General features: G+C 43.2%; 1 protein-coding gene across 2 annotated transcripts in view; it reads left to right on the forward strand.

Annotated features, from left to right (window-relative positions):
- The first annotated feature begins 5,184 nt into the window (after window positions 1–5,184).
- The window catches only part of LOC146866260 (programmed cell death 1 ligand 2-like), a 423,355-nt gene continuing 414,417 nt past the window's right edge, over window positions 5,185–14,122 (forward strand). The window contains exon 1 of one of the 2 annotated variants that reach the window (XM_085635137.1): window positions 5,185–5,628. The gene's annotated coding sequence lies outside the window, so the exon portion shown is untranslated. The remainder of the gene's footprint in view (window positions 5,629–14,122) is intronic. The other variant, XM_085635130.1, reaches the window with a different exon arrangement.

The raw sequence follows: 14,122 nt of genomic DNA on the forward strand, positions 1-14,122 counted from the left end.
TGCCAAGGCTACACCTTCGAAAAAGGTCAAAGTGTGACCGAAACGCGTCAGGATTGCCTGGAGACATATTATCAAATAAAAGAATTTACTTTCACCACTGGAGTGCGGCTCGTTTCTTTCCATAAGGAGAGAGTTGGCGGATATATATATATATATATATATATATATATATATATATATATATATATTCACTGAAAAAACCATAGGTTTCACACATGTTATAGTTAGCTGGACATTTCACTCATAAAAAACCAATGAAATTCCCCCGTTATAGTTAGTTCAGCTAACTATATCTCGCGCGCCCGCAATCCACTGCTGATGACATCACATATTACATCACTCATGACATGGTCAGTGACATCACTCATGACATCACTCATGACATCTCAAATGACATCACTCATGACATCACTGATGACATCATCCATTGAGTATGTGTTTCTGAACAATTTTAATAAGTTTAATATATAGAGGGAAAGGCCTGTTGAAGAATGAGTGGGTGTACAAGTGTGTAAATGGATGATTTTCTGTGGTGCGTAACTAACTCTATAAGTGAGTCATTAAATGTATCTTACTGCAGACTAGTGACTAAACTGTGTAAATGTCTGTATGTTTCTGTATGTTGGTGTATAAGTGGCTATATGGTTTTGTGAATACCTATATGAGTGTCTATATGAGTTATTGATTGCTTGTCTCAGTATCTGTATGGGTTCCTGAGTGTTTGTGTGGGTAGGGTGTGTGTGACTCTATGCATAGATGTGTGAGTGGGTGATTCTATGGGTGCATGGTTTTAAGAGTGCATCTGTGATGGACTGTATGGTTGAGTGAGTGTATGTATGGGTGTGTTAGGGATTGAATGGTTATCTCAGTGGTACATTTGTGACTAACTACATATGTGAAAGGCAGTATATCTGCGTGTAAGAGTATATAAGTGGGTAGATGTGAGAGTGTGTGATTGTGAGAGTGACTGTACTGATGAGTGTGTGCTTGTATCAATGATTCTATAAGAGCGTAAGATGTGGTACTATTTTTATGATTAAGTGAACTTGAGTGTGTATAACCGCATAGGTGAGTAAATGGGAGTGTAATTATTTGCATGACTGACTAGGTGTGAGAGTATCTCTATGGATGATTGGTGGTGTGTGAGTGTCTATATAGGTGTATAAATGCATATGATAGTCTTGTATGGAGTGACTGTAAGTATGAGTGACTGTACAGGTGAATGAGTGGAGGTGTATGTAGACCTAACAGTTAATAAGTGGGTCTGTAGTTATTGGTATTGGAGTATGTATGGTTTTGAGAATGGAACTCTGAAATTTTGAGTCGGTGTATCAAAGGTTATATTAGGGTGTGTGAAGATGTGGTAATTTATCACATGGATGACGTCATCAGTGATGTCATGAGTGATGTCATTTGAGATGTCATCAGTGATGTCATGAGTGATGTCACTGACCATGTCATGAGTGATGTAATATGTGACGTCATCAGCAGGGGATTGCAGGCGCACGAGTTATAGTTAGCTGAACGGGGGAATTTCATTGGTTTTTTACGAGTGAAATGTCCAGCTAACTATAACATGTGTGAAACCTATGGTTTTTTCAGTGAATTTGCAAGGTTTTTTAAATGCTAATTCCTACCTATAACGTGTGTGAAACCTATGGTTTTTTCAGTGAATTTGCAAGGTTTTTTAAATGCTAATTCCTAACTCTAACGTGTGTGAAACCTATAGTTTTTCAGTGAATTTGCAAGGTTTTTTAAATGCTAATTCCTAACTATAACGTGTGTGAAACCTATAGTTTTTTTAGTGAATTTCAAATGTTTTTTAAATGCTAATTCCTAACTATAACGTGTGTGAAACCTATGGTTTTTTAAGTGAATTTGCAAGGTTTTTTACATGTTAATTTATGAATGTATTATTATATTTTTAAAATATTTATTTTACAATAAGCTACCTATATATATAGTCATAGATTAACTTTATCCTGTAATATGGAATGGCTCAGTTTTTTTTTTAATTTGGATAGAGTTGAACAGCATAGTTAATATCTTCTATAAACTTATAAACACTTTGAAAAAATTATTATTTTTTCTTTAAGGGTTTTCGACCGTGCGCGCACGGTGCACGCACGGTGAACGCATGCGTACGTGCTCCGTGTGCGCATGCGTACATGCTCCACGTGCGCATGCGTACATCGTGCGTGCTCCGTACGCGCGTGCTCCGTACGCGCATGCGTGCGTGCTCCGTGTGCATACGCGCATGCACGCGTGCTCTGTACGCGCATGCGTCTGTGCTCCGTGCGCGTACGCGCATGCGCACGTGCTCCGTACGCGCATGCGTGCGTGCTCTGTGCGCGTACGCGCATGCGTGCGTGCTCCGTGCGCGCACGGTGCTCGCACGGCAAGTCATGTGATTTAGAAACAACACTTTTCATTGGTTTATAGAAGTTTCAGGTCATGTGATTAAGAAACAACACTTTTCATTGGTTTATAGTAGTTTCAGTTCCAGAAACTTCCAACACCACACCCACTCCCCTCATTATTACTTCTGATTCCCTGGGAGAAGGAGCTGAGCAGCTTTTCCAGTACTCCAGTACTTGAGAATGGCAGAGCAGCAGTCATCTTCTGGGAGTGAGCAGGAGACCCTTATGAGACAGAGACAGAGAAAACAGAAAGACTCTTTTATATGGCAATTTTTTACATTTCCACAGGGGCAGAAGAAGGTGAATGCTCCAAAAGTCACCTGCACTCTTTGTGATAGTGTCTTATCAAGAGGAGATCCTAAAAAGAAATACTCTTTTAGTATCTTCACTATGATCAGGCACGTTAGAGATGTACATCCTGTGGCTTATGCTCGAGCTGCTAGAGAAAACTCTCCAGCAGCTCAGCTGAGCACATCTGCAGCAGCTCAGCCGAGCACATCATCGGCAGCTCAGCCGAGCACTTCATCTGCGGCGGCAGCTTCACCTGCTTCTGTTCCTCTGGATATACACCCTCTGTTTAAGAGGGTGCATATACGGTGCAATGCGTGCAATGCTCTTCTCTCTTATGGGGATACCAGCATTCCCCTAATAGAGAGCAAGATACAGCAGCACACGTGCGACACCCTATAATTTTTGCCATTTTTCTGTTTCTCTGTCCCTCTATTAACACAACGGCTCTTTTTAGAGCCACCTAACATCTAAACACTTAAATTTGATTTTAAATTCTATTTTTTTTATTTTTTTTCTGCCGTGCGCGCACCGGGCGTGCTCCTCGCGATTTTTTAAAAAAAATTAAATGTTTTTTTCACACTTCATGGTCCTTCAGGGACCCCCTGACAAAAGCTAGGGGTCAGGAACTCTGTACTCTCCCCCCTTTTCATGTTCTCCACCTTTCTTTTTCACTGTCACACACAAAATGGCGGACAACACTTCCTGATTTCGACCGATTCGAATGTTGACTGACATGTAACCACCAATCAGATTTACGCTCGCGCACGGCACGGTGCGCGCACGGTGCGCGGCTATAGATATTTATGTACTTTTAACTGCAATTTTCTCAGGGACTACTGAACAGATTGACACCATATATGCAAAAGGCACATGCCTGACCTGAGGACTACCTCTTTGCCAAATTTCAAGTAATTCTGTTCAGCCGTTCGGGCTGTACCTTCGACTAAAGGTCCTATGGGAAAATGCATGGGGAAAACGTGTTTTGGGACCCCCCTTTTTTCTCAGCCCCCACTTGACGAATCACCCCGAGACTTCCAGGGTAGGAGTTGAGCGGAGCGCCCCATTAGTTTTGAAAATTTTGCGAGGATCCCTCAACCGGCGCCAGAGTTATGGTCTGGTGTAAATCTGTTCAGTATTTCCTGAGAAAATAGCATTTAAAAGCATATATATATCTATAAGCGCGCACCATGCGCGTACGATAAAACTTACCGTACGCGCACGCTGCCGTGCGCGAGTGCGATTCTGATTGGTTGTTAGATCTTAGTAAACATTCGAATCGGTCGAAACCAGGAAGTGTCGGCTGCCATTTTGTCTCTCGCAGTCTGAAGGGGTGAAAAACAAAGGTGGAGAACGTGAAAAGGGGGCAGGGCGGACAGTTCCTGACCCCCTAGCCTTTGTCAGGGGGTCCCAGAAGGACTCCCAAGGGCCAAAATTTCCTTTAATTTTTTTGCGAAAAATCGCGGAGTACGCGTAGCGTGCGCGTATGGTAGAAACGGAAACATTCCGCGAACTGCGTAACGTGGGCGCGCGGTGCGCGAAGCGGTACGCGAAGCGCGCCCGCAACGCGCGCACAATGCGCGAAGCGCACCGTGCGCGTATGGTACGCGAAGTGCACCGTGCGCGTACGGTACGCGCACGGTGAAAAACCTTAAAAAAAAAAATTACAAAATACATAACTTAGCATTTAAAAAACCGTACAAATTCACTGAAAAAAGCATAGGTTTCACACACGTTATAGTTAGGAATTAGCATTTTAAAAACCTTGCAAATTCACTTAAAAAACCATAGGTTTCACACATGTTATAGTTAGCTGGACATTTCACTCGTGAAAAACCATTGAAATTCCCCCGTTATAGTTAGTGCAGGCAAATATAACTCACGCGACCGCAATCATCTGCTGATGACGTCAGATATTACATCACTGATGACATATGTGTCTTTCTGAAAAAAAAATATTTGTAATATATGTATAGCTAAAGATTAATGGAAGAAGACATGGGTAAATAAGTGTCTAAATACAGTGATGTAATATCTGACGTCATCAGCAGAGGATAGCGGTCGTGTGAGTTATAGTTGCCTGCACTAACTATAACGGGGGAATTTCAATGGTTTTTCACGAGTGAAATGTCCAGCTAACTATAACATGTGTGAAACCTATGGTTTTTTAAGTGAATATATATATATATATATATCCCAAAGCAAAGCACATTCGCCTTACCCGACCCTTCAGCGATAGCGTTTCACGGCAGGGTGGCGAACCCATAATTATTCATCCCACTGCTGTTTTCTCCGTTGCCATGAACACAAATCGTTTGAAAAGCGGTTGTTTATTTTCCTCTCAGCAGCTATATATATATATTTACACACACATATATATATTTTTTTTCATATTCCCTCCCCTGCCTGTGGGTGCTGGGCTGGGCCGGGCTCTGCAGCCCTGATTCTCACCTCATTAACTCCGGCTGTGCTGCTTGAATGAGGCGAGGCAGCACACCAGGAGAGTTTAAACAAATGAACTTCTGTCCGGGCTTCTAAGGGGGGGGGGGGGGGGTTGAAATGTGAACATGCACAACACTGTGATTAATGTGCAGGTTCATCCGACCCTCCCTTAAAAACCGGGACATTTTGTGTTTTAAGGGAAAATGTCAGGACGCCGGGACAGTCCGGTCAAATCCGGGACGCCTGGTCACCCTATTTATTGCTAGCACATTAAAAGGGAAAGCAAAGGCACGCTAGAGCGCGGAAGTCCTATCGGTTTCATTTCCACGGCTGAAGACATACGGGGTACTTACTGGGAGGTACCGCTGCAGCAAGGACCTACTCATCTCCTATTCAAGACGTCGCAGCGAGCTGCAAATGTGAGGAGTGCGTGACCCCTACTAGACCACCGACCTACCACAGGAAACCTCAAACTCCGGTGAGCCTATATGTCTTTTTATCTTCTCTGTGAGCATAGTATGCTCGTATGTATGTTGAGTTTCACACAGTTTCTGTTGAGGTTAACAGTAGAGGGATTAAATATTCGCGTTTTTGCGCAAATCACTCTCTTCGCCTCCTCTTGAGATTTTTTAAAAGGACACTAGCTTCTCTGCCGCCTGCGCACTTTCGCAGCATTGTCGCGATATACCCCTGGTCTTTGCGCGTCCAGGAACTGAAAACCTGAGAACCGAGAAACAGTGTTGTGTAATATATGGAATCCATCCAGAACCGTGCATCCACGATCCTAAGGGAATTCGGTTAAAATTAAGCACTCGAGATACCAGATCTTACACATCACCGACAAAGAGTATTTTATAAGTAGGTGACATGCAGCCCTTAAGACTAGAAAACAAGTGTCAGTTTCAGGAGTTTACAGGATAACGTAGGGATACGGCGTATCTCACTTTAAAGTTGTTGATGGTTGAATTTGCTTGACTGCTGGTCCAACTTATGTTATACTTCTTAATCATAATGTGGATTGCTATGCAGTATTAAGTTACTAAATAACATGTGGGTTTATTTACAAGCCCCCTTGCACTGCCGGGAAAAAGTGACATACCGGCGGCGCAAGGGGCTTGTAAATAAGCACAGTGGTTGCATAAACTAGCTATGAGACTGCAGGTCCGGTGGTTTCTACGTCTCATTAGTAACTTGAAATGGCTTTGAACGTTTGTAATTCACAAGAACATGGCACTTGTTAAAGTCTTAGGGGCAGATTTTCTAACATTTCACACTTCGCAGTGCAGCAAGGGAACTTGCTGCGCTGCACAACAAGTAGACATCAGAAATATACAATGGCACGAGGAGATCGAGGGAAATTGGGGAGATATTTACTAAGATATCACACAGCGCAGCAAGCTGACTTGCTGCGCTGCACTGAGTGATAGGGAAAGGGCAGAATTTAACAATATACAGCACAATCCTGTCTTTTCCCAGCGCTGCAGCACAACGTGCTGCCTAGCACCAAGGCAAGGTGCAAGGGTCCCTGTGTTATAAATAGGATTGCTTTTGTGCAGGAAATGATACTTTCCTGTACAAAACTATCCTGAGAGGCATTTTCCTCTTTCTAGGAGTGCTGCAGAAAGCAGCACTCATAGAAAGAGGAAATGACAAGTAGAAATACAGCTATTTCTCCAAATTACGCCTACCCTGGGAAGGCGCAGCTTTCTGATGCATTTCCAGGACTTCCAGTATTGGTTAATCTGGGAATGCTTCAGAATCTGTGGGTGGATGCGCGGGAACACCCACGTTCCACCAATGGAATGGGTTCCAAGGGCAGAGTAACGCAACGCAGCGATTTGCGCTGCGTTGTGTTACTCCAAATTTATCAAGCCACTCAGGGCCATGAAAGGTGGCCTTGTATGGCTTAATAAATCCCACTTAGGTTTTGTGTTGCCCTTGCATCCCCTTGCATGGCGCAAGGGCATCACAAAACCTACATAATTGTGCCCCAAAGTGCACACCATACGCCCTCGAAAAGGTAACACATCTAAACCCAATATACACGGGGCACGAAAGGCAAATACGGAAGACATTTGTATTCCGTATTTAGCATCCCTAGGTTGAAAGACCAGATCCAGTTTTTCTGGATGTGGAAGGTGCTTGCAGGAAAAGTGGGAGCTGATAGTTCCTTCACAATAGTAAAGATTGCCCTTATAATATTAGATGCTCCATCAAACCTATTGTACTATTATGCATTAGAGTTTGCCCAGAGTTCTTTGTAGCACTTTAAAATATTTGTCATGCTGCTCATGTAATGTCGGGTCAGACCTGGCATGCCAGAAACATTCTAACAAATGTAAGTGCTGCTCGATTCAACCAACAGGTCAGTCTCAGTGGAACACGTGCTTAAATATAAAACTTTATCTAGTGAAGGTGTGATCAAGTAACAGACATGATCTTGTCTCCCAGAGGAACACTTGTGAGGTAGGGACCTAACTAGGTTTCCTAAATCAGTTTTGGTTCAGTTCACTAACAGAACCTTTTTGAGATGGGTCTCAGTTCCACTCTGGAAGGTACAGTGATTGACTCGGTAATGATGACAGAGTCAGTGCTGATTAGCCGATAGACAGTGATTGAATTGATAATATCCTGGAGAGTGAATACCAGGTCAAACATGCAGCCTGCCCGCTGAGTGTCCTGGGGACCAATGGCAGTCGTCAAAGGATTTCAAAACGACTAAGCAAGTTGAGAGCTGTGGTTCCAGGGGGGTCATTGGCCCCAAAAATTAAATCCCCAGCAATAATGCCTATACTTGAAGAGAGAGGAGTGGAGCAAAGATCTCAAATGGGGTTACAAAACTAATGTTTTACTCAATGGAATAGTAAACCATCAACAAAGTAGGAGCCTGATGTTTCAAAGGGTTTTACATATGCTGAGTCTAGGGGGATATATATAACTACATAAGAGCTTTAAGAATAGTAGTGGGTGATATACTTTGTTTATCAAAATTTTCACTTAAAGTTCTCTGAGAATAAGGGAAATTTGGCATTGAATCCATATCACTAGCAAGTACTTGAATACCTAGCTATTTTCATGATGTGTTTTTTTGGAAGCTCTGATAGTCCAGAGGGAAAACATTACAATAGAAGGAGCCAAATGCTTCCTTAGACATGTGCCAGTAATCCTGAGGATATCTAAGCCTTCCCCCAGTAATGAGTAATAGACTCCACATGCATGTGTAGCTAAGGAGAATGTGTTGACCAGCAAGACTTCACAGCATTGGGTGGATTCACTTTGGATGGATGAATGCTGGAGGCAGAACTGGGAGACAATATTGCATCACAAGAGTGGCGGAGAAGCTGAGTCAAACAGACAGCATTCAGTTAGGTTCACAGAGCCCAGACAGGCTGTAGATACGCAGCGGTGGCCATCGCCTAGTCAAAAAAGGAGAATGAACAGGAGTGAGGAATCAACTGGATGGATGGAAGATCCAGCTATTCAAGGTAACAGGAAGAAACGGAAGCCCCTGAAGAGAATAGGATGGGAGAAAATGAACAAAGAAAATAGAATGCCAAAGATCCAATGTAAACAAAGTCAAGGTAAAATAAAAAGACTAAAAGGTGGGAGAGGTGAGAAGATCCTAGGAGAGAGAGTTTGTAGTAAGAGAACCAGCAGTAAGAAAATGCACAGTGATCAGAAGGAAGGTACTGTGAGACGCCCTTGGGTGTCAGAAAGTATAGTGTATGTCATCCTCTAAAGCAAGCAGAACTTTGTTAAAGAAAGAACAAGACAATCATCTACAGCTGCTCTTTGGCTCCTTCTTCAATATATACATGAGGCCGAAGGACTCTTCATGGACGGCACTCCTTGTTCAACCTTCATTTTCCAAACTGACATTGAAAGGATTAGCCTTCTGAAGTTAGCTTTATTATTTTTGTAACCCCCTTCCTTAAATCCTTCAGAATACAAATTCTTTCTATAAGATGTTTATGATATCTTTGTCCCTATTCTAGGATGAAATCACTATCCAGGCCTGGCATTATTTTATACCTGCTGTCTTCCTATTACCTACTTGGTCACCAAAGTATACTTGATGCCTGGTTTTGTGCTTCCATTTGTTGTCACAAGATCAGTGTGTCCTATGTGTAGCCAGCATGAAACCAGCCCATTCCATGTGTCTTCTCCAATCTCTGCCATTCTCCCTATCTTGCCCCTTTCTTCTGTTGTACCTGCCATCCCTGCAGTAAGTACCTAATGTCTCCCATGTTCCTTGACAATGACTGCTGTGCTCCCCATTGACCTTGTTGCCATGATATTCCTGGCCAACAGAACGTATCCTGGCAGCTGGGGACTTCTAGTCCCAGGATTCTCGGGGCAGGCAGAGGCCCTCCATTTTCACCACACCTGCTGCACATTTGATTGGTGCTATATAGCACAAGTGACTCTTCTCGCCACGTGGACCGCGTCCGGGCAAAGGCTAGGCCAAGGGTGGGCTTGTCCTGCGCCCACCATCGCCTGGAGTAGGCTGAGCTGGGCTACCCCTCTTTGGTCTTCTATAAAATAGGGGTGGATTCCTTCTTTCTGAAACCTGTTTCCGGCTTTTTATTGTGGCATTTATTTTGATTCCATAAATGGGGAAGCGAAAGGTGACTGAGGCTCCAATTAAGCCTGCTAATTCCACTGCCAGAAATACATTAGATGGCTTCTTACAGAGAGCAGTTGATGTTATCAACATGGAGATTGAGTTGGCTGAACGCCGTAAATCGCTTTCTTCACCGCCCTTAGTCCCGTCCACCAACCTGGGGTCTACAAATGATGTTTCTGCTATTGATTTGAGCCCCGACGCGACTATTCAACCTGGAGAAGCAGGGACAAAAGACTCCTCACTTAAAGCCCTGGAACATGCCCAGAATGAGCTGTTGCAAGAAGGGAAACCTCAAGACCATCAACGAGGAGTAAACTCTAGGCGTAAAGCGGGCAAAAGAAAGAGATCTGAAGGTCGGGAAAACTTAAAGAGGCCGTGTCTATCAATCTCTTCCATTTTGGTAGGGGAAGGAACTGAAGACAGAGATAAATATTTGGGTATAGAGGATGCCATATGCATTAAAGTCCTATAGCTATTAATCAACAACCTCGACCCCTTATTGGTCCGTCTGGGGAAGATTGAGCATGAAATATCTAAAATGATCTCACTCTGCACAGCTGCCAGTAGCAGTACCAGCTGTGATCTCACCTGTAGAGGCTGTGAAGGCTAACTCTCAGGCCCCCTCTTCAGTGCACCCAGCCCACCGAGTTTGGCAGAAGCAACCATTGAGAAAAGTCTCAAGACCATAGGATAGACCACAGGAAAATGCAGTAGAGGGAGTGGGAGAGAGAAACGTTTGGATATTGAACAGAGGTCTTGCATTTATAGAAAACTCTTTGTCCCAGCTTCCACTGGAGTGAACTCCCTATGTGGTGGTTTTGAAGAATGTACCACTTTTAAGCCTTTGACAAAATATGACCACTTTGCTCTGAATAATAAAGTAATCTATTGGCTATGGAAAAGCACTTGGTGATTGATTGATTTTTCAAGTGAATATCTAATGGTCTGAAGATCTACCTGGGTAGGCCCTGGAACAAAGGAAGTAAGCGGGGACTAAGTAATTGTTAATTTTAATTCACCCAACAAAGTCAGCTCCCCTGTTAAATTTATTCTATAATTGGCACTAAGCGCCTGGTGCTATTCAGGTATCACCATTAGGATATTTTTATAGGTGCTTTTTTGAAGATCTGGCAAAGGCAAGGAGTTCCACCTGAAGGCAATGAATTCATTATACAGCATGGAGGTTCACCACTCTTTTGAAGCCCTCACATCATTAAAGGATTTGGATTGACTTTCTAACACTGGAGCCAAGAAGTACAGGGCCCTGGTAATATGGTCCCCATGGGGAGGATTAGCCATTTTGTTCTCAGTAAAATTAATTGGCCTATCTACCAGAATAATCTATTTTAGGCCTAATTTCCTGCTGCTTTGATTGCAGATTCCTTATTGTTTTGATGTAGTCTTGGTTAATCTGAATCCTTCTGAAGCCCTCACATCATTAGAGGATTTGGATTGACTTTCTACTAATTGGAGCCAAGAAGTACAGGCCCCTGGTAGTATGGTCCCAATGGGGCAGGACGGACAGGTTGGGCCCTCAGAGAGTTCAGAGTGGAAAGGGTCAGGCAGAGAGGGCGAGAATTTTGTCTTGAAACATTGCTGGTGTTCATTCCAAACTTTTAAATCCAGATTGGCTCGCCGTAATGAACAATGCAGATATTGTACTAATGCAAGAGACTAGGGCGCTTGAGAACTTTAGAATAAATGGTTTCTATACTTTGTGCAGAGCTGCCACTCCCTCTTGTGTGGGTAGAGCCAAGGGAGGATTAGCTATTTTGTTCTCAGTAAAATTAATTGGCCTATCTACCAGAATTATCTATTTTAGGCCTAATTTCCCGCTGCTATGATTGCAGATTCCTTATTGTTTTGATGTTGTCCTGGCTAATCTGTACAACAACATTTTTGACTCAAAAGTGACCACTTTAATTGATGTCTTGGAGAGTGACTTAGTGAGTTTTCTAAATAGCTATAATAAGAAGACACTAATAGTATGGGTGGGGGATTCCAACAAGATGCTGTGCGGGAAAAGGGATCCCTCTTCCTGTGGTATGGAAATAATGGATGGGGAGGAGCTTACACATTTCCAGCACACCCCTCTGAAGAGGTCCTGAAAAGATTGATGATTATTGGATCCCTGGTATTCGCTAAAGAATACAAGGCACCGGGTGCCCCGTTACACCCCACACATAATGGTGAACTAAAGGGCAGTGAGATTGATTTTCCTATGGTGTCCCAGAATTGAACTAAACTAATATCAGATTACAGTGTATCTGCTTCCTGTATTAGTGACCGCAACCCTCATACTGTATAGTTGGATCTTCACTTGTTAGGGGTCGAGGGGCAGCAGGAGAGTCTGACTCCCTTTCATATGCGCAATAAGAGCGTTAGGACAAAATGGGAGAGGATAGGAAGGTCTTTCTGTGCAAGCTTGTGGGTGAGAACAGATAAACTATATCAGTGCTTACCCTAGAGGAGGAGCCACCTAAGAACATCTCCAATGCTTTCAAGATTATATGTACCACTGTGGACAAGGGGGCCTAAGGCAGAACAAATCCCCTAAAAATCTGTCACCTATAGGCTAGTATAATCGTGCCTGTACTTCAGCCCATAAGAAGTTGAAAATAACCCTTTCCACCAAACTGAGCTCCAAAGGTGATGTACTGAGTTAGAAGAAATTATAAATCCACCTTGGAGGCTAGGAGATCAGATATAAGGGTTGAAGTATGGGAGGAGTTGGAAAGAGCCTCCATCTCAAAGGACTCTGCGCGGTTCTGGAAGGTCGTTAATCAGCCTTTTTTCTCGGGGTATGAGAAGCCCTCACTGTACACTGTTATTCCAGTGGATGTATGGGTGGATCACTATAATCGTATTTTTAATCCAGGTATTACGGAAAATATTTTAGATGGGTAGCTTACGGTAACTTGGAGCTGCACTCTAACCTCAGTGATTCCATTTTAGTTAAGTACGTAATTGCTGCCCTTAACCAGAGACTCTTGGGGAAAGCTCCTGGACCCGATGGAGTCCCTTTAGATCTTTTTAAGGATAACATTGCACTTTAGGCACCGATTTTAGGTAATGTTTTTAAAGCTTTTATTAGAGAGGAGCTTATTTGGTCATGGAAGGAGGCTGTAGTTGTCCTTATTTTTAAGAAAGGGGATTGACACTCACCGTTCTGTTACTACTTACTTTCCATTCTTGAAATCTCCTTTAAAATACTAGGTAGAAATATAGCAGCTAAACTGGAGAGGCTGGTTGGAGGAAATCCAGGCTCTGTCTAATGTCCAGTTTGCCCTGCGTGGGCACAGTTGAGCAATGCCTGAACCTCCAGTTGGTCAAAGGCAAGTATGTCAATTCGAGGAGAGGTTCCATTCATCTATCGTTTATGGGCATCTCCTCTGCCTTTGACATGTCAACAGATCCAAGCTTTGGGGCATTTTGGCAAAGATGGGAATAGATCAGGCTATACTTGGTTTGCTGCAGAGAATGCACTGGGATTGTTTGATTTGGGTAAGGTATGGAACTGAGGGCGAACTCTCAGCTGCAATTAGCTCTCCTTTGGTGGTCAGGCAGGGGTGCGTGATGGCTCCTTTACTGTTTCTCATATACATTAATAATTTAGAGGTGTGTTTGAGTAAAGCAGGGAAAGATATGCCCAAGGTGAAGTCCAGAGCCCTCCGGATTTAATTGTATGCTGATGATGCGGTCTTTATCTCCAGAACCGCAAATGGATTACAATGCTCTTTAGATGCTTTTTATAGTTTTATTTGTTATGGGAGGGGGAGAGGGGCTTGATCTTAAATCTAATCACAGCAAATCTTTTGCTATGAGCGTTGGACCAAACAATATTAAAACCACAACATTTTATTTGGGAGGGTCAGAAATTTGTATGGGCAAAACTTTTAACTACCTAGGCATTTCTCTGGATCGTAATGTAAACTGGCAAAGCCTTTTTAATAGCAGAGCAACTCAATGCCATAGAGCTGTAGTGTAGGTCTTTACTTTTGCATGTCAGCTAGGGCTCAAGCCGGTGAGTGAAATGATCAGTATCTACAAAAGTAAGTGTACCGCTGTAGCAAACTATGGTGCAGGTGTTTGGGGGCACAAGGTGGCAGGTCCACTGCAGAGGGTGGAGAATACATGTTTACGAAGGCTTCTGGCAGTCCCTTAATCTACTCTCATTTATGTGTCATTCTGAGGTGGTTTTGTCCTCCATGGAGGACAAGATTAAGCTGGACTCCCTGCTACTTTGGATTAGAATCTGGGGTAAATTGGGAGTTTGAGTTTGAGTTTGAGTTTAAAATTACTTGTAGAGCGCACGTCTACCAGCGGTTTCTTGGCGCTATAGTTA

This window comes from Triturus cristatus, chromosome 2_1 (assembly GCF_964204655.1).
Source record: "Triturus cristatus chromosome 2_1, aTriCri1.1, whole genome shotgun sequence".
Classification (NCBI taxonomy): Eukaryota; Metazoa; Chordata; class Amphibia; order Caudata; family Salamandridae; genus Triturus; species Triturus cristatus.